We start from the raw sequence: 19980 nt of genomic DNA on the forward strand, positions 1-19980 counted from the left end.
CTACAGAACTTGTAAAGAAGGACTAATACAAATTCTTCTCTAACCATTCCAAAAAATTGAGGATTTTTTTTCTACATCATTCTGCAAGAACAGTATTACCTCGAAACAAAACCAGACAAGGACACAGCAAAAAATCAAACTGTAGACCAATATCCCCAATGAGTACATACACAGAAATTCTCAATAAAATTCTAGCAAAATAAATCTAATACATTAAAACTTAACAAATACTCTATGACTAAGTGGGATATATATAATATATCCCAGGGAGTCAAGCATGGTTCAACATACAGAAATCAATAAATGTGATACATTACACCAACCGAATGAAGGACAAAATACATATGGTTATCTCAAGAAACACAGAAAAAAAAAGCATTTGATAAAATCCAACATTCCTTCATAATTTTTTTTTGCCTTTCAATTTTTTATTAAAATGTTATTCTTCAAAGAGTATAGAAATACACCTGGCAATGACCGGTTAGAAGTCAGCCATCTGTTTCAAACATACATAAGAAACATACCCAACGAGATTCTGCCTCAACAACATTTATTAAGTTGTACATATACAGTATATTATCAGAACAACACCAAAGTGGTTACAGTTGACAGATTCTCCTAAACCAGACACTGTTTTCCTACAGATTATTATTCCAGTTGATGCAAGTTATATTGATTGTGAAAGTTTTGAAAGATAAACTTGAAAGGGCCACAGCGTTGACTATCAGGGTAAGGAGCTATAGACGCCATGCATACAGGGCCCAGGAGGCAGCGGAGCTGCAGGAGGGCTTGGCAGACACATTTCTGCTGTGAGCAAACAGTGCTGTGAGGAGACCAGTGCAAAGAGGAAAATGGTTCTTCCCCAGAGGTAGGGTCTTTGGGTTCACATTCAGGAAACACAAGACACCACACCCAAGAGAATAAAGGAAAACAAAACTCCCTACAGAGTCTGGGCTCCCGCCGAGAGATGGGGCCAGTGTGGTCAAAAGAGGGGACTTGTTGAGATGTGGAAGTTTGCTGGTAAGGATACCTATCACTTCCCTTCAAGCTTGCTCAAGGCACCAGACTAGCTCCCCTAAGTGCCAAGAGCAAGAATAAAACACCCTAGAGAGAAGAGCAGAGCTGGCACTTGGTTTGTTCTTACTAAGAATGAAGTGTTATCTGCCGTTCTAATTCAACCTGGTAAAATCCACCCGAGGGGGATCCCAAATTGCTTGTGAGGCTGATCAGCTGAGGACACTGCCCTCCCTCTTTTACCCACTCTGGCTCCTACTAAGACAGGAAGGAGGAAGTGAAGAGCTCATCTGGGCCAGATGTTGCCTTGGCACTCTACAATAATTATTTCTCCCTGTTCTGTTCCTCTTCTGTGTCCAAAATTAAGAGAGAACCACAGTTATACAAACAGACTGAAAAGGAGACTGGCCACACCTGAGTTCTAGAGTCTTCCTTGGAATGGAACCATCTTTGTCAGATTCTTTCCAACCTCTTGGGCAGAATCATCTTTTCAAACCAGGCCTTTTCAGTTTGATGTTTCCAAAGGACCCAGCTTACACTAACTCCATTTTAAAAATACCTTTTAATTCCAAAAGTTTGCATAATAAGGTTTTTTCAATATACTTGACTCATATTCATTGTTACACAGCACCTTTCATGTGAGATCAAAGGGAAGAGAAAAAAAAAAACTACACTGCCACAGACATCCCTCAGTCTATCTTCTCCCTCTGTAAGCTTCTCTCTCATTTGTTGAGAAAACACAATTTAAGGTGAAAGACATAGCAAAGGATTTTCAGTGTTCTGCAACCAACACTGATCCTAACTGTAGGGTGTAGGTGTATCTCTCTGAGGCATTGGTGATGCCAAGGGAAAATCAGAATTGTCAAGGAGGAAGTATGTCCCTTACTCCTGGGCACATCTATTGTCTATCACAGGTGTGGAATCGTCATCCATTACCTACATCCCAGTGAAAGAGATGAAGGGTATCAGGAGAAATGGTGAGGAGTCATATGACTAGGGCTTCCAGAGAAAGGTGTAAGGTGCCAAATCCCTATCTTCTCAATATATAATGTCTGATATGTTTAAGTTAATCAAACAGGCATTTTCTTTGGGGTCACCCTGCTCCATAATTATCTTAGAATTCCCTTAGAGCATCCCTGCTCCCTGTGAGCTCTAAAAGTCTTCTCTCTGTATGTTCTCTGTGGAGCCCAGGGAAGTGAGACATCCCCAGAAAATGCACATGGAGTACCCACCTGAAGACCCATTCAAAACTGCCCAGCTCTGGTCCCCACAGGGAATAATGTGTACTTCACTAAGGAAATGGATCACTGAGATAGATATATACACTCCCTCAATAAAGAGGACATTGGATTTTACATAGATTTCCCTATCATTCAAAAGCATCTGACCCATATTGGAGGAATCAACTCACACTGAGTTGCAAGGAGATCATAAAATCATATGGCCACAGTATTCCCAACCTCTGGTGGGAATATTCTAGAGAGTGGAAATATGGAAGCTCTCTGTTGCTTCCAATTTACGATCCTTGCTAGGAATCCACCTTTGGAAAATGCTCACTTTATTCTTTCTACTCATCTTCCACTCCACCCTGCCTACCTTGGGAATCTTGTCTGGATCAGCTCTTCTGGGGTGTTACCAAAGGGGGGAAGCAGCCGCTTCTTCTGTTTCAGGTTTCTGAGAGCCACAGAGGAGGCAACTCAAAAGGCCCAAAGCCAAACTGCAGGCAATACGTATCAGAGAATGTTTCAGATTCCACAGGAGCTGCTGGTGCTACCTGGGATACAGAGTCCACTGTGCCCAGGGGTGGGGCAGAGGGTGCAAACTGTGGCCCCTGCTCTCCCTCCAGGCAGATGCTAAATATCTCCTTGGCCTGGAAGTCAGCTGAGCCAATGTACTTGGCCTCACTCTCTTCCTTATCCTCTGTGGGCTTAAAGATATGTTGCTGCCCAATGTGGAAGATCTCCAGGAGCTGGCTGCCCCAATGTATGCTGGGTTCCGGGCTAGCCTCAGCCAGGATGCTCCCGGTACTGATCACATTATGGCGACTGTACTGGTGGTGTAGTTGCACCAGGGTCCCTATCAAGCACTTGTGGCAAGATTTGTTCACAGTAAGAAAGAGAACAGGGTTTGCCAGCAGGGAGACTTTGTGCAGCCAAATGGCAGTGAGCAGCAAGAAGATGGAAATGTCATGGACATTGAACATGGTCTGGTAGATGACCAGGCTGGCATAGGGCATGCTACACAAGATGAAGACCATCACCATGGAGAGCAGAGTGGTGTGCAGCTCTGCCTCCCTCTGGGAGGCATAGGGGATGGAGATGGTGTTCTGTGGGGTCCAGAGCACTGCTATAATGACCTTCTTTTTCTGGCTGGCAGTCAGGGCCCTTCGGATCAGTATCAAGAAGAGGAACACCACCGCCACAGGCACAATGACTGTGGTGATGTTTTACACCAGAACATACACCAGGTGGCCCAAGGAGTTGCTCCAGACTTCCGTGCAGGTGGATGTGGCATAGATATTGGCCACATTGGTCACTGCAAATACAGGAACACTGGCCACCACTGCATGGGCCCAGATGTACATCACCAGTTCATGGAACTTGGCATCAGATATTTTCCTCTCCAGCGGATAGAAGACTGAGTAGTATCTGTCCAAAGCAATAGCAGTGAAGCTGAGGATGGTCACAGAGCAGAATACTTTGTGAAAAAAATTTGACGACCTTGCAGAAGAGCATGGTGTAGATCCACCAGCAACAGTGAGGACTGGTGCTGAGGATGATGTCAAAGGGCACACAGTCCAGGCTGGCACAAATCCCGAGCAGGCCAGGTTTTTAATGAACCCGTTGGTGACAGATTTGAACACGGTTGTGCAGCAAGTTAACCATAACACCATGAAGTTTCCGAGCAACGAGCCTATGAAGATGACGACCAGCAAGGTGGTGGTGAACTGGCGGTACAGCTGCGCCTCGACGAACTCCCTGAGTGCGCCGCGGTTTGCGCTTGCAGTCTCGACGCCCGACGCCTTGCTCGGCTCGCTGGCGTTTAGAGAGATCCAGCTCCCGTTATGTCCCATGGCTTGCCTGGGGCTCCGGCTCAGCGTACCCCGCCTCGGAGCCAAGCACGGAGCCTCTCCTCCTCCGGGTGAGGAGAGATGCGCGGGCGCCTGGAGGAGTCCTGGAGAAGCCAGGGCAGCCGACGGGTCCCCTCACGTCTACATATCGCCAACTCCAGCGCCCGGGAAGTGGGGAGGGAGGGAGGCACGGCTGCGCCCCATGCCCACTCCCTCCTGGATCCCCGTCAGCAACCACATGAAGGAGGCACGATCAGAGCCCGCCTAGCGTCATCAGTTCCTCCTCCAGGGTGGTCAGAGTGGCCCAGCCCACTCGGCAGGAATAGAAATAAAGGAGGCATTCGTTGATCAAGGAGCTCGCTATCCGCTCCCTGCCGCCTCCTTCAGCCGCGGCTCCTCCACGCCCCAAAGGCTAGGGCAACCCTCTCCAGTCCTCTCGGGCGGACGCACTTGGCCACTCTCCTTAGCGGGAAGAGAATCTTTGGCCGAAGCTATTTTTCAGTCCTTCTGGCTTCGAGGCTGAATGTGAAGCCAACGAAATGTCCACAACGAATGGCCAGACCCACGTGGGGATCCCCGAGTACCCGACAGCGCACATGGCTTGGGTGGAAAGCCGAGTCTCCCCTGCAGCCTGGTCCTGCGCACCTGCCATAATTTTTTTTAAAAAAGCATATAAGAAACACACTTCAACAGTGGAAAGACCGTATATGGCAAACCCACAGGTAGCATTTCACTGAATAGGGAAAAGCTGAAAGCATTTTCTCTATGAATGGGAACAAGACAGGAATGCCCATCTTCAACACTCCTATTTACTGTGATACTGAAAGTCCTACCAAGACCAATCAGGAAAAAGAAAGAGAAAGAAATAAAAGCATCTAAATTTGAAAAGAGAAAGTAAAGTTGATTATCTTTGCAGGTAACATGATCTTATATGTAGAAAAACCTAAGGATCCCACACATAAAAAAAAAATTAAAACTGATAAATATACTCAATAAAGTTGCAGGATACAAAATTAATACACAAAAATCAGTAAAAAATTAACATACAAAAACCTATACCCCAATAATAAACAGGATGAAAAATAAGAAAGAAATTACATTCAAAATAGCTACAGAAAAAAATATATTTAGGAATAAATTTAACGAAGTAAGTGAAAAATGTCTACAGGAAAATCTACAAAACATTGAAGAAAGACGTTGAAGCAGACACAAACAATTGAAGATACATCTCATGCTTATGAATCAAAAGAATTAATATTGGTAAAACAATCATACTACCCCAAACAATATATATATTCAATTCAATTAAAATACCAATGACATTCTTTACAGAAATAGAAAAAAAATCGAAAATTTATATAGAATCGCCATAGAGTTCATATACCCAAAGCAATTCTGAGAAGGAACAAAACTGGAGGCATCACACTACTTGATTTCAAATTATACTACAAATCCAGAGGAACTAAAACTACACGGTATTGGTATAAAAACAGACACATAGCTCAATGAAACAGAATAGCGAACCCAGAAATAAGTCCACATATTTACAGACAACAGATTTTTGACAAAGGTACTAAAAGCATACACTGGGGAAAGAACTTTGTTTTTAATAAATGGTGCTGGGAGAACTGGAAATTCATAGGTAGAAAAATTCAAGTAGATTATCATGTCTTGTATACAAAATCAACTCAAAACGGATTGAAGACTTAAAGGTAGGACACAGAACTAAAATACTAGTAGAATAAAAGGTAGGAAAAATGCTCCAAAACGTTGATCTAGGAAATAATTTTATGGAAAAGACCTCATAAACACAAGCAACCAAAGCAAAAATACACAAGATGAATTTTATTAAACTAAAAAGTTTATTTGCAGCAATGGAAACAACAGTAAACAGTTAAACTGTTGAAAGGGAGATAATATTTGCAGACTCTTCATTTGCCAAGAGGCTAATATCCAGAATACACAAGGAACTACTTTCAATTATTATCATCTTCCCATTTTCCTGACTTGAAGTCACTAGAAATTGAAATTGTGCTTTTCCAAAAGTCCTGCAGGCTAGTTAGATAACTTAAACTTCAGAAGGAAATAACGATGACTTATAATTGTGCTTGCCTGCTATGTATGGACTTCTCAGAAAGTTGACTTGAGTGTCTGATACAAATAGAATTCTTAACAATCTGTCAGATTGCTACTACAATATGAAGGTGTCCCAGACACTGGATAAAAACTAGTTTATAGACTGAATGACTGCCCCAGACATTAATGTTTGTCTTTCTTCTGTTTCTATAGAAAGTAATTTTGTTGAAGGTCTGATTGCTGGCATCATATGTAGAGGCCTAGCCAATCTGCCTTGCCACCTCCTGGAATTGGATATAGCTGTTTAACTAAACTGATCTATTCTCAAGACTGAGAAACTGACTAAAGAATATGTAAAATAATATATTTAAATTGCTTTTTAAAAATTTATCCCAAATTTGTCATTCAAGTACTTTGTTTACCTCTATCTAACAATCTCTAACCCAAATCTCTCCAAGGTTTTCAGCTTGGATTTTAATATGTAAAACTTATTTTGACTTTCATAGTGGGGACTGAAGAAAATTAAAATATTTATCTTCCAAATGTATTTGTCTGGCACATTTGGAAATGACTGCCACTTGGCGGTCCTAGCAGAAGTGGCCTTGCAAAGCTATCATAAGTGGAAACAATTTGCATCTGTAGAAAATTTTCATTAATGCAGACATGCCCTCTCCCCTTTCGATGCCTTTTACCCAGATCCAGAAAAGACCGAGTCTGACACCTTGAAAAGTCCAAAAATAAACATTTACCATCTATTCTTTGTGAGGGAGGCTTCATCTACATAACAAGACCACCTTTGCTTGAAAAGCCTTTTATCTCCCTCCTATAGCCTATTTTCTCAGAATCTAAGCCCCTAGTCTTTCTGTAACCTCGAAGTTAAATAGGTTTCTGCCACTCATTGGGAAGTTGAGTCTTCATTCTGAAGGATACCATGTATACACATTAAATACATTTATATGCCTTTCTTCCTATTAAAAAGGATAACATGTAAAATATTTCCTCTAAAGATAAAGTAACATCAAAGCTTCTCACACCAATTGTGCTTCTTAACTACTGATTTGATTGCTTGTACTTTCAGCACTTCTACCTTCATCTTCCATGAGCTAGGCAAAAGAATATCCTTCTCTCTTTATAGGAGTTATACAGGAGAACAGTGTGTCAACCAATGATTACAAGAAGCTGCTATTTATAATTTTGAGGCAGGGAGGGCAAGCCCCCAAATTAGGGCTCAGCCCAAGAAGGTTCTTGGCTTCACTCAGAAAAGAATTCAAGAGTGAGCTGCCAGTGGAAGAAAGCAGATTTACTGAAGCAGAAGTGTACACCAGAATGGCTGCTCCTCAAGAAGCAGTGCTAACTCATAGGCAGTGCATCCAAAGTAGTGACATCTGAGCTGCTGGCAAGCCATATTTATAGTTATTTTGTGATTACATGCTAAATATGGGGTGGATTATTCATGAGTTTTCCAGGAAAAGAGCAGGAAATTTCCAGAACCAAGAGTTGCTCTCCCTTTTAGACCATACGGGGTAATTTTGGACGTTATCATGGCAGTTATAAGGAGTCATGACACTAGTGTGAGTTTCTTTTAGCATGCTAATGCATTATAATTAACATATAACAAGCATTAAGAAGGAGCTGTTGCTTTTATTGTCATCTTGATTTTGGCTGGTTTTGGCCAGCATCTTTGATAAATTTTATTTAATTAGTGAGGATTTTGTGACCTGTATCTTGAGAAACAAATCCTGCCAAACTTCTATCTTATCGCATCTTCTGAGGTTATATACTCCTCCTTAATCTTAAGGAATTGTAGAAGGATGGAGGTCTATTTTGTATAGCTGCTTTTTGATGATTTTATGGATGTTGGCTCTGCCGAGTATTGAGAAGAAAAACCTTTGGATGCCTAATCAAGGGGTTCAGAGGCAGGATGTTTTTTTCATTTTCTGGCTCAGAAAGCAAGATGGTTGGAAGCCTTATACTAGCATTATATTAACATGGAATTTTGCATTCTAGGAGACAAAAAATTTATGAGTGTAAGTAAGCAGGGGCCTCAAATTAGTAATAATTGGATAGCTATTAAAAATCTTAGGAAGGGTAAAAAAAAAACCAGGTGAGACTTGGGAGGGCACTTTTTTTTTAATTATTTATTGGATTTTAGGTTTTGGGGTACATGAGCAGAGCATGCAAGACAGTTGCGTAGGTACACACATGGCAGTGTGCTTTGCTTTTCTTCTCCCCTTCACCCACATTTGGCATTTCTCCCCAGGCTATCCCTCCCCACCTCCCCCTCCCACTGGCCCTCCCCTTTCCCCTCAATAGACCACAGTGTTTAGTACTCCCCTTTCTGTGTCCATGTGTTCTCATTTTTCACCACCCGCCTATTAGTGAGAATATGGGGTGTTTCATTTTCTGTTCTTGTGTCAGTTTGCTGAGGATGACGTTCTCCAGATTCATCCATGTCCCTACAAACGACACAAACTCATCATTTCTGATTGCTGCATAATATTCCATGGTGTATATGTGCCACATTTTTCCAATCCAGTCTATTATCAATGGGCATTTGGGTTGATTCCAGGTCTTTGCTATTGTAAACAGTGCTGCAATGAACATTCGTGTACATGTGTCCTTATAGTAGAACGATTTATAGTCTTTTGGATATATACCCAGTAATGGGATTGCTGGGTCAAATGGAATTTCTATTTCTAAGGCCTTGAGGAATTGCCACACTGTCTTCCACAATGGTTGAACTAATTTACACTCCCACCAACAGTGTAAAAGTGTTCCTTTTTCTCCACATCCTCTCCAGCATCTGTTGTCTCCAGATTTTTTAATGATCGCCATTCTAACTGGCGTGAGATGGTATCTCACTGTGGTTTTGATTTGCATCTCTCTGATGACCAGTGACAATGAGCATTTTTTCATATGATTGTTGGCCTCATATAGGTCTTCTTTCGTAAAGTATCTGTTCATATCCTTTGCCCACTTTTGAATGGGCTTCTTTGTTTTTTTCCTGTAAATCTGTTTGAGTTCTTTGTAAATTCTGGATATCAGCCCTTTGTCAGATGGGTAAACTGCAAGAATTTTTTCCCATTCTGTTGGTTGCCGATTCACTCTAGCGACGGTTTCTTTAGCCGTGCAGAAGCTGTGGAGTTTGATTAGGTCCCATTTGTCTATTTTGGCTTTTTTTGCAATGCTTTTGGTGTTTTGTTCATGAAGTCCTTGCCTACTCCTATGTCCTGGATAGTTTTGCCTAGATTTCCTTCTAGGGTTTTTATGGTGCCAGGTCTTATGTTTAAGTCTTTAATCCATCTGGAGTTAATTTTAGTGTGAGGTGTCAGGAAGGGGTCCAGTTTCTGCTTTCTGCACATGGCTAGCCAGTTTTCCCAACACCATTTGTTAAACAGGGAATCCTTTCCCCATTGCTTTTTTTTGTCAGGTTTATCAAAGATTGTATAGTTGTAGATATGTTGTGTTGCCTCCGGTGCCTCTGTTTTGTTCCATTGGTCTATATCTCTGTTTTGGTACCAGTACCATGCTGTTTTGATTACTGTAGCCTTGTAGTATAGTTTGAAATCCGGTAGTGTGATGCCCCCCGCTGTGTTCTTTTTGCTTAGAATTGACTTGGCTATGCGGGCTCTCTTTTGGTTCCAAATGAAGTTCATGGTGGTTTTTTCCAGTTCTGTGAAGAAAGTCAATGGTAGCTTGATGGGGATAGCATTGATTCTGTAAATTACTTTGGGCAGTATAGCCATTTTCACGATATTAATTCTTCCTAACCATGAACATGGAATGTTTCTCCATCTGTTTGTGTCCTCTCTGATTTCGTTGAGCAGTGGTTTGTAGTTCTCATTGAAGAGGTCCCTTACGTTCCTTGTGAGTTTTATTCCAAGGTATTTTATTCTTTTTGTAGCAATTGCAAATGTCAGTTGGTTCTTGATTTGGCTTTCTTTAGGTCTATTATTGGTGTAGAGGAATGCTTGTGATTTCTGCACATTGATTTTATATCCTGAGACTTTGCTGAACTTGCTTATCAGTTTCAGGAGTTTTTGAGCTGAGGCAATGGGGTCTTCTAGGTATACTATCATGTCGTCTGCAAATAGAGACAATTTGGCTTCCACCTTTCCTATTTGAATGCCCTTTATTTCTTTTTCTTGCCTGATTGCTCTGGCTAGAACTTCCAGTACTATATTGAATAGGAGTGGTGAGAGAGGGCATCCTTGTCTAGTGCCAGATTTCAAAGGGAATGCTTCCAGTTTTTGCCCATTCAGTATGATATTGGCTGTTGGTTTGTCATAAATAGCTTTTATTACTTTGAGATACATTCCATCGATACCGAGTTTATTGAGGGTTTTTAGCATAAAGGGCTGTTCTATTTTGTCAAATGCCTTCTCTGCATCAATTGAGATAATCATGTGGTTTTTGTTTTTGGTTCTGTTTATGTGGTGAATTACGTTGATAGACTTGCGTATGTTGAACCAGCCTTGCATCCCCGGGATGAATCCTACTTGATCATGATGAATAAGTTTTTGGATTTGCTGTTGCAATCGGCTTGCCAATATTTTATTGAAGATTTTTGCATCTATGTTCATCATGGATATTGGCCTGAAGTTTTCTTTTCTGAGAAGAATGTGTATTCTGTGGATTTGGGGTGGAGAATTCTGTAAATATCTATCAGGTTTGCTTGCTCCAGGTCTGAGTTCAAGACCTGGATATCCTTGTTGATTTTCTGTCTGGTTGATCTGTCTAATATTGACAGTGGTGTGTTAAAGTCTCCCACTATTATTGTGTGGGAGTCTAAGTCTCTTTGTAAGTCATTAAGAACTTGCCTTATGTATCTGGGTGCTCCTGCATTGGGTCCATATATGTTTAGGATCGTTAGCTCTTCTTGTTTTGTCGATCCTTTTACCATTATGTAATGGCCTTCTTTGTCTCTTTTGATCTTTGTTGCTTTAAAGTCTATTTTATCAGAGATGAGAATTGCAACGCCTGCTTTTTTTGCTCTCCATTTGCTTGGTAAATCTTCCTCCATCCCTTTATTTTGAGCCTTTGTGTATCCTTGCATGTGAGATGGGTTTCCTGGATACAGCACACTGATGGGTTTTGGATTTATATCCAATTTGCCAGTCTGTGTCTTTTGATTGGTGCATTTAGTCCATTTACATTTAGGGTTAATATTGTTATGTGTGAATTTGATACTGCCATTTTGATGCTAAGTGGCTGTTTTGCCTGTTAGTTGTTGTAGATTCTTCATTATGTTGATGCTCTTTAGCATTCAGTGTGATTTTGTAATGGCTGGTACTGGTCGATCCTTTCTATGTGTAGTGCCTCTTTTAGGAGCTCTTGTAAAGCAGGCCTGGTGGTGACAAAATCTCTGAGTACTTGCTTTTTCGCAAAGGATTTTATTTTTCCTTCACTTCCGAAGCTCAGTTTGGCTGGATATGAAATTCTGGGTTGAAAATTATTTTCTTTAAGAATGTTGAATATTGGCCCCCACTCTCTTCTGGCTTGTAGTGTTTCTGCTGAGAGATCTGTTGTGAGTCTGATGGGCTTCCCTTTGTGGGTGACCCGACCTTTCTCTCTGGCTGCCCTTAGTATTTTCTCCTTTATTTCAACCTTGTTGAATCTGACGATTATGTGCCTTGGGGTTGCTCTTCTTGCGGAATATCTTTGTGGTGTTCTCTGTATTTCCTGCATTTGAGTGTTGGCCTGTCTTGCTAGGTGGGGGAAATTTTCCTGGATGATGTTCTGAAGAGTATTTTCCAGCTTTTACTCATTCTCTTCGTCCCCTTCTGGTACACCTATCAAATGTAGGTTAGGTCTTTTCACATAGTCCCACATTTCTTGGAGGCTTTGTTCATTCCTTTTTGTGCTTTTTTCTCTAATCTTGGTTTCTCGTTTATTTCATTGAGTTGGTCTTCGACTTCAGATATTCTTTCTTCTGCTTGGTCAATTCGGCTATTGAAACTTGTGCATGCTTCGCGAAGTTCTTGTATTGTGTTTTCCAGCTCCTTTAATTCATTCATATTCCTCTCTAAGGTATCCATCCTTGTTATCATTTCCTCATATCTTTTTTCAAATTTCTTAGTTTCTTTGCATTGATTTAATACATGATCCTTTAGCTCACAAAAGTTTGTCATTATCCACCTCCTGAAGTCTAATTCCATCATTTCGTCACAGGCATTCTCCGTCCAGCTTTGTTCTCTTGCTGGTGAGGAGTTTTGGTCCTTTCTAGGAGGCAAGGTGTTCTGGTTTTGTGTTTTTTCCTCCTTTTTGCGCTGGTTTCTTCCCATCTTTGTGGATTTATCCGCTTGTCGTCTGCGTAGTTGCTGACTTTTCGATTGGGTCTCTGAGTGGACACCCAGAATGTTGATGATGAATTATTTCTGTTGCTTGGTTTTCCTTCTACCAGTCTAGCCCCTTCACTTTACAACTGCTGAGGTCCGCTCCAGGCCCTGCTTGTCTGGGGTGCACCTCTAGCAGCTGTGGCACAGTGAGGGATGCTACCAGTTTCTTTTTCTGCTATCTCTGTCCCAGGATGATGCCTGTCAAATGTCAGTCTTTTGGATATAGAGGGGTCAGGGAGCTGCTTGAGGAGACAGTCTGTACTTTATATGAGCTGAATTTCTGAGCTGTGCGCTCTGTTGTTCATTCAGGGCTGTTAGGCTGCTATGTTTGATTCTACTGCAACACAGCTCATTAAAAAACCCTTTTTTTTCTCAAATGCTCTGTGTTGAGGGGTTTGTGCTTTATTTTTGGATGTCCATTGAGGTCCTGCCCAGCTAGGATGCAGACTAGCCACTGTTTGCCTGCCGAGGCTCCGCCCTGCTGTTGTGTGGTTCACCCTGTTGTGCAGGCTCTGCTGTTCTGCTGTGTTCTCCGCCACGCCCTGTGGAGGGGTCTCTCTGTTGTAGCGGGTTGCCTCGGAAATGGCAGGCTGCGTCAGCAATGGGCGTGTATCTCCGTTGGGGCGGGTTGCCTCAGTAATGGTGGACGCCCCTCCCCCACAGAGCGTCTCAGGCCGTCTGCACGGGGATTGTTTGAAATCGCGGTTTCGTTCATCCCACTGGGCTATCCCAAACTCTCTGTCCCTGCTATCCTGTGGGCTGGCCCACTGTTCAAGTCTCGCTCAGTCTCAAGTCCAGCCCTCTCACGTCTCTGGTTGCTGGTTCAACAGGGCACCTGGACAAGCACGCCCTGTGGGGAGTGCTGGGCAGGGCTGGCTGCCGCCACCCTGGCTGCCGGCTTCACCAAGCAGCGGTTCTGCCTGGCGTCCCACGTCTCCTCTTCACTTGGGAATTTCCCCTTTCTGTGGGCAACAAAGATCAGTCTGGAAATGCAGCTCCGACTCACCTCTCCGCGGACTCAATGAGAGCTCCAATCCTGGGTTGTTGTCACAGCGCCATCTTGAGTCCTCCCCCGGGAGGGCACTTTTGATAGTCAGGAGGTATAGCTGGAGTCCTGGTTATATTTATGGAACTGCGTAGCTTGCTGAATTATTTTTTGAATATTTATCTCAACTTGTCCAGAGTTATTAATATATGTGTAGCAGATCTTATTAATAACTAGATAGACTCCACCTTGAATAGCCAGTAAATAATCTAACGCTAGTCTGTTGACGAGGACTATATTTGCCAAAGTGTCTAGGGACTCTTGAATTCCATTTAGTACCTGTCTTGTGTTAGTGGTCAGTGATTCTAGGATTTGAGTCAAATTCCTTAGGGTTAACTCATGACAGGCAAAGCCAGCCAAAGAGGCCATTAGTCTTATTATCTCTCTGATTTCCACCAGAATTGATCCTATTGACCATTGATTTCTGGTATTTTCAGATCTTATGGGCTTGTAGATGGTGACCCCCAGAGGAGCAATGGTGGCCAATGTACATTCATCCATTCTCCATGTTTTTGACGTAAAAAGGAAAGCTACTCCTAAAAGAATAGAGGACTACCCAAGGAGTCAGGAGTGGTTATGGTTGGAACGTCTTCCTACTCATGGCTACAGACAAAAATGAGCACATTTGAGGCAAAAATGGAGGCTCCCTGGGGTACGATGTGTATTCACTACTGCCATCTTGGATTTGTAGAGATTATTTTTTTTTCCAAACTCCAATTAGGATGATTGAACAGCCCTTGTTTTCCAGAAGGATACCGTAATTCCACCTTCCCAGATCAAGCAATCGTTTCTCCCTTGTATGTATTCATTTGGAGGGGGTGCTATGTATGATTTCCTTGCTGACAAGTGACATCCCATTTACCTCACTGCAGCTTTGGGAACATGGCCACTAGGGTTGCAACAGGGCATCTCAAGGAAACTTCCACTTCTGCATTATTAACAAAACAATGGGTACAAATAATAGTGTCATGAATGCAATGGACGTACAAGTACCCTACATCCCAGGTCAAGAGAGAAAAAGTCAGCCTGATGTTGTAGTGTGCACCTGTAGTCCTAACTCCTTGGGAGGCTGTTGTGAGAGTCACTGCTACTCGTGGGGCTGTAGAGGGAGCATTGCTTGGGTACAGGAAATCAAGGCTGCAGTGAGTCATGATTATACCACTGCACTTGAGCCTAGGTGACAGAGGGAGACCATATCTCAAAATTAAAAAAAAAAGCAAACATATCACTCACATCTCAAATGTGTTTCTTTGGTTATTCTTTCTTATTATATACCCACATGAATAAAATATTTAAAAGTTTGGTCAAGATAAAGAAAAGATAAAGTAAAAAATAATTGATATTTATTAAAATAATTTTCAACATTATTAACAGTGTCTTGTTTCTGTATAATTTTGTCTATATGAATAGATTTACTACCAGTACAAGCACCAAAATAATACTAAATCTACTTGAACATAGGAACAAATAAAATGTCTAAACTGGGGTGACATTTGAAATAGTTTATGACGTGTATTCTTGAGCCTTACTACTTAAATTGTGGTCAGTGACCAGTAGTATGCCAGTATCTGGAAACCTATTAGAGACTCAGAATTGCAGGCCCCATTCCAGACATATTGAATGACACCTTGAATTTCAACATGACACCGGGTGGTTTTATGCACATTAATCTTTAAGAAGCATTTCTCTAGAGCAGAAGTTCTCAAAGTGTGGACCAGGTACACTGGGGATTCCTGAACACTTTTAGGTGCTCTGCAAGGTCAAACCTAATTTCATAGTAATATTAAGATGATATTTGCTTTTTTCATTGTGGTGACATTTACAGATGATCTCAAGACAAACCTAAGCAGTGACATTAAACTGTGCTAGTATGACTACTATTTTCCACCTCTAAACACTCTCAGAAAAATAAAAGGTAGATTATTTTAAGAAACTTCTTGATGAACTAGAAAAAAATGTCAATTTTCTTATACTCTAATTTAAAATATATATATATATTTAGTATTCTATGTAATGAAATGGCAAATACACACAAAGTACTGCTGCTGCCTTAGAAAGTACTGTGGCTATCTCAAGGAAGAGAATGTGTAAAACTGAATTGCAAGCAGAGATAGGCCCCCCCATTTTCTTGTGAATGTCATTTCTACTTGACAGAACAACTAAAAAATTATTCAGCTATAAATACTTTCACACTTTTTTCTTCAAAATGGGTGACTGTGATTTAAAGAAAAACATCTTGACAGTACAGGTGGTCCCTGACTTACAGGTTTATAGCCGGAAGGAACATACTTTCACTTTCAGATGAGACTTCGGATTTTGCCCTTTTGAGTTAATGTTCAAACATGTTAAGACTTTTGGGGACTATTGGAAATGGATGATTGTATTTTACTATATGAGAACATGATATTTGGGGACCCAGGGGTGGAATGCTATAGTTTGGGTGTTTGTCCGCCTCCAAACTTCATGTTGAAATTTGATACCTGACGTTGGAGATGGGATTTATTGGGGGGAGTTTTGGTCATGGAGAAAATCCTTCATGAATAAATAATGCATTCTCCAGGTGGGAATAATTTCTCACTCTGTTAACTCCCATGAGATCTGGTTATTAAAAAGAGGCTGGCACCCACTCACTTTCACTTTTACTTTCTCTCTAGTCACGTGATCTCTGCATATGCCAGCTTTCTTTCACAATGAGTGGAAACAACCTGAGGCTTTCACCATATGTCAAGTCTTCCAGTCAGCAGAATCATGGGCCAAATAAACCATTTTTCTTTATAAATTACACAGCTACGCTACAGGTGTTCCTTCATGGCAACACTAATTGGACTAAGAGAGATACATTTACTTAATAAGTTCTCTAAATATGTAACTATAGGTACACAAGTTAATTTTTAAATTGGATGCATCTTTCTACAAAAAGAATGTATCAAAGAAAATATTTATCTAGTTTATAGATCACAGAGACCTTGCCTGTGTTTTTTATTGGCACATCCTCAGTGCCTAGATTCACACTTCATGTATAGTAGACCTTCAATAAATATCTGGTAGTTGATTAAATGCTATTGCAAATATATTTTTGTTTTATAAATTACTATTGTCTCTCTATACAGATTTTTTTTGAATCGTATGGCTGTATGATTTGCTTAAGTAAACATGTAACACTGCACTTGACCTTTTCAAAATTATAAGTAGTCAATTGTACACAAGTGCATATATTCTTACTTATTGGTTATACATTAAATAAAGCTGATTATGTGGAAGAAAATTCATAGAATAAAACTTTTTCCTATATGAGAATAGTAGATTTATTTGTAAAATGACACACATTCTAAGGACTTTAAAGAATCAGGAATTCTAATTCTTGTAGAATTTTGAAGTAATAAACATTTGACCCTACAAGTCTGAGTACGGCTCTTCTTTGCTTTGAGCACTATTGTGACTGGAGAATGGGGACTTGTGGGTCTCTATCTAGAACTCCAAATTTTTACTGTATTTAGGATAGAGGGCTGGGCTATAAGGTGGTTGTTGAAAAGACTCAAATTTTTGCATTTATCCCCTTATGTTTATGTATTTATAGTTATGTCCTCCAAAATATTTCAAATATGTTATATTTGATTGTGTCAAATCTTTTTCCAAAAATGAATCTGAAGCAACTTATGGAAAACACTAGCAAAATTAGAAACATCTGGACTAATGAGTAAATAAATTAAATACGTGGTTAAGGCCAAAGAGAAAATAAGATAGATAAGTAGGCTGTAAGAGTTTTTATGGCATTGAAATTTGGTCATAAGATTTGCAGATTAAAAAGCAATAGGTTATGGTGATCAATTATGTGGCTTTCAAAGATCAAAAAAGAAAGCATATAGATTCCCCAAAGTCAAAAAATTGTTCTTAATCTTCAGCTCTAGCTCCAGGAGTAGATGTCATGTGACTTTTTATAAAGAGGTCTTGAGAAATGGAGAAATGAGATATAGCAGAAAAACAGAGTACTCTTTACAAGAGGCAATTAGCAAACTGTCCCCTCCTCATCAACGGTAGGAGAAAAATAATATCATGGCTGAAAAGACCAAACAGTTCATACAGAGACATATGAGCATAGCCCTACACCAAATATATCTACAATTTAACAAATTATGTTTCTAATGTGTGTCTCACTTATATAAAACATTTATATTGCTCAACAACCTTGGAAATCGTTTACACATTGATGAGAAAAAAGGAACAAATTAAGCAGAAAATTGTGACTACTATTAGGAATCATCGATACTAACTGAGAAGAAAGAGAACTGATTTAGTGGGTATCCCCTAAAGTATATAATGTGATGTCTAACCTCTTTTCTATTTACTCTGTGCATTTGTGTATGCATATGTGTTGACACATATTTATATACATATACAAATATGTATACACATCAACAGCCTGACAAAAATGACTCAAATTAACAGACATAATTCTTTCACTTTTTAAAAAAAATTATTACATTTTAACTTCTAGGATACATGTGCAGAACACGCAGGTTTGTTAAACATGTATACATGCGCAATGGTGGTTTGCTGCACCCATCGACCCCTCATCTACATTAGGTATTTCTCCTAATGGTATCCCTCCCCACCCCCTTGCTGACAGACCCCAGTGTGTGATGTTCCCCTCACTGTGTCCACGTGTTCTCATTGTTGAACTCTCACTTATGAGGGAGAACATGTCGTGTTTGGCTTTCTGTTCTTGTGCTAGTGTGCTGAGAATGATGGTTTCCAGTTTTATACATGTCCCACAAAGAACATAAATTCATCTTTTTTGTGGCTGCATAGTATTCCATGGTGTATATGTCACTCATTTTTTTAAATGTAGTCTACCACTGATGGGCATTTGGGTGGGTTCCAAGTCTTTGTTATTCTCAAAAGTTCTGCAATAAACATATATGTGCATGTATATTTAAAGTTGAATGATTTATAATCCTTATGGTATATAAACCAGTAATGGGATGCTGGGTCAAATGGTATTTCTGAGGCTAGATTCTTGAGGAATTTGCACACTAACTGTGTAAAAGTGTTTGTATTTCTCTACATCCTCTCCAGCATCTATTTTTTTCTGACTTTTTAAAATTCTTTATTTTGTTTTTTATTTTTATTATTTATTTATTTATTTACTTTATTGCATTTTAGGTTTTGGGGTACATGTGAAGAACATGCAAGATAGTTGCATAGGTACACACGTGGCAGTGTGATTTGCTGCCTTCCTCCCCTTCACCTATATCTGGCATTTCTCCCCATGCTATCTCTCCCCAGGCAATCAAATTAGAACTCAGAATTAAGAAACTAACTCAGAATCACACAACTTCATGGAAACTGAACAACTTGTTTCTGAATGTTGACTGGATAATCAATGACATGAAGGCAGAAATAAAGATGTTCTTCAAAACCAAGGAGAAGGAAGACACAACATAGCAGAATCTGTGGGACACATTTAAAGCAGTGTCTAGAGGGAAATTTATAGCAATAAATGACCACAGAAGTGACGAAAGTTCTAAAATCGACAACCTATCATCAAAATTAAAAAAGCTAGAGGAAGAAAATAAAAAAAAACCTCAAAAGCTATCAGAAAACAAGAAATAACTAAGATCAGAGCAGAACTGAAGGGGAGAGAGAGACACAAGAAACCCTTCAAAAAATTAAAAAAAAAATCCGGGAGCTGGTTTTCTGAAAAGATCAACAAAATAGACAGACCACTAGCCAGATTAATACAAAAGAAGAAAGAATCAAATAGATGGAATAAAAAATGATAAAGGGGATATCACCACCAATTACACAGAAATACAAACGACCATCTGAGATTACCACAAACAACTCTGCACATAAACCACTAAACCTTGAAGAAATGTGTGAATTCCTGGACACTTACACCCTTCCAAGTCTAAACCAGGAAGAAACTGAAACATTGAACAGACCAATAACAAGGGATGAAGTTGAGACAGCAATTAATAGCCTACCAATCAAAAAAAATCCAGGTCCAGATGGGTTCACAGCTAAATTCTACCATATGTACAAAGAGGAGCTGTTACCATTCCTTCTGAAATTATTCCAGACAACACAAAAAGAGGGAATTCTTCCCAAATAATTTTATGAGACCAACATCACCCTGATACAAAAACCTAGCAGAGACTCAACAAGAAATGAAAACTACAGGCAATATCTGTGATGAACATAGATGGAAAAATATTCAGTAAAATACTGGCAAACCAATTGCAACAGCACATCAAAAAGCTTACCCATCATGGTCAAGCAGGCTTGACCCTTGAGAAGCAAGGCTGGTTCAACATACACAAATCTATAAATATAATCCACCATATAAACAGAACCAAAGACAAAAACATGATTATCTTAACAGATGCAGAGAAGGCCTTTGACAAAATTCAGCAGCCCTTTATGCTAAAACCGCT

The 19980-nt window shown here is 40.2% G+C and overlaps 1 pseudogene; it reads right to left on the minus strand.

Annotated features, from left to right (window-relative positions):
• Positions 1–2490: 2490 nt before the first annotated feature.
• LOC100405721 (G-protein coupled receptor 176-like) lies at positions 2491–4087 on the minus strand (annotated as a pseudogene).
• Between the last annotated feature and the right edge of the window lie 15893 nt (positions 4088–19980).

The sequence above is a fragment of the Callithrix jacchus genome, chromosome X, assembly GCF_049354715.1.
Source record: "Callithrix jacchus isolate 240 chromosome X, calJac240_pri, whole genome shotgun sequence".
In the NCBI taxonomy this organism is placed as follows: Eukaryota; Metazoa; Chordata; class Mammalia; order Primates; family Cebidae; genus Callithrix; species Callithrix jacchus.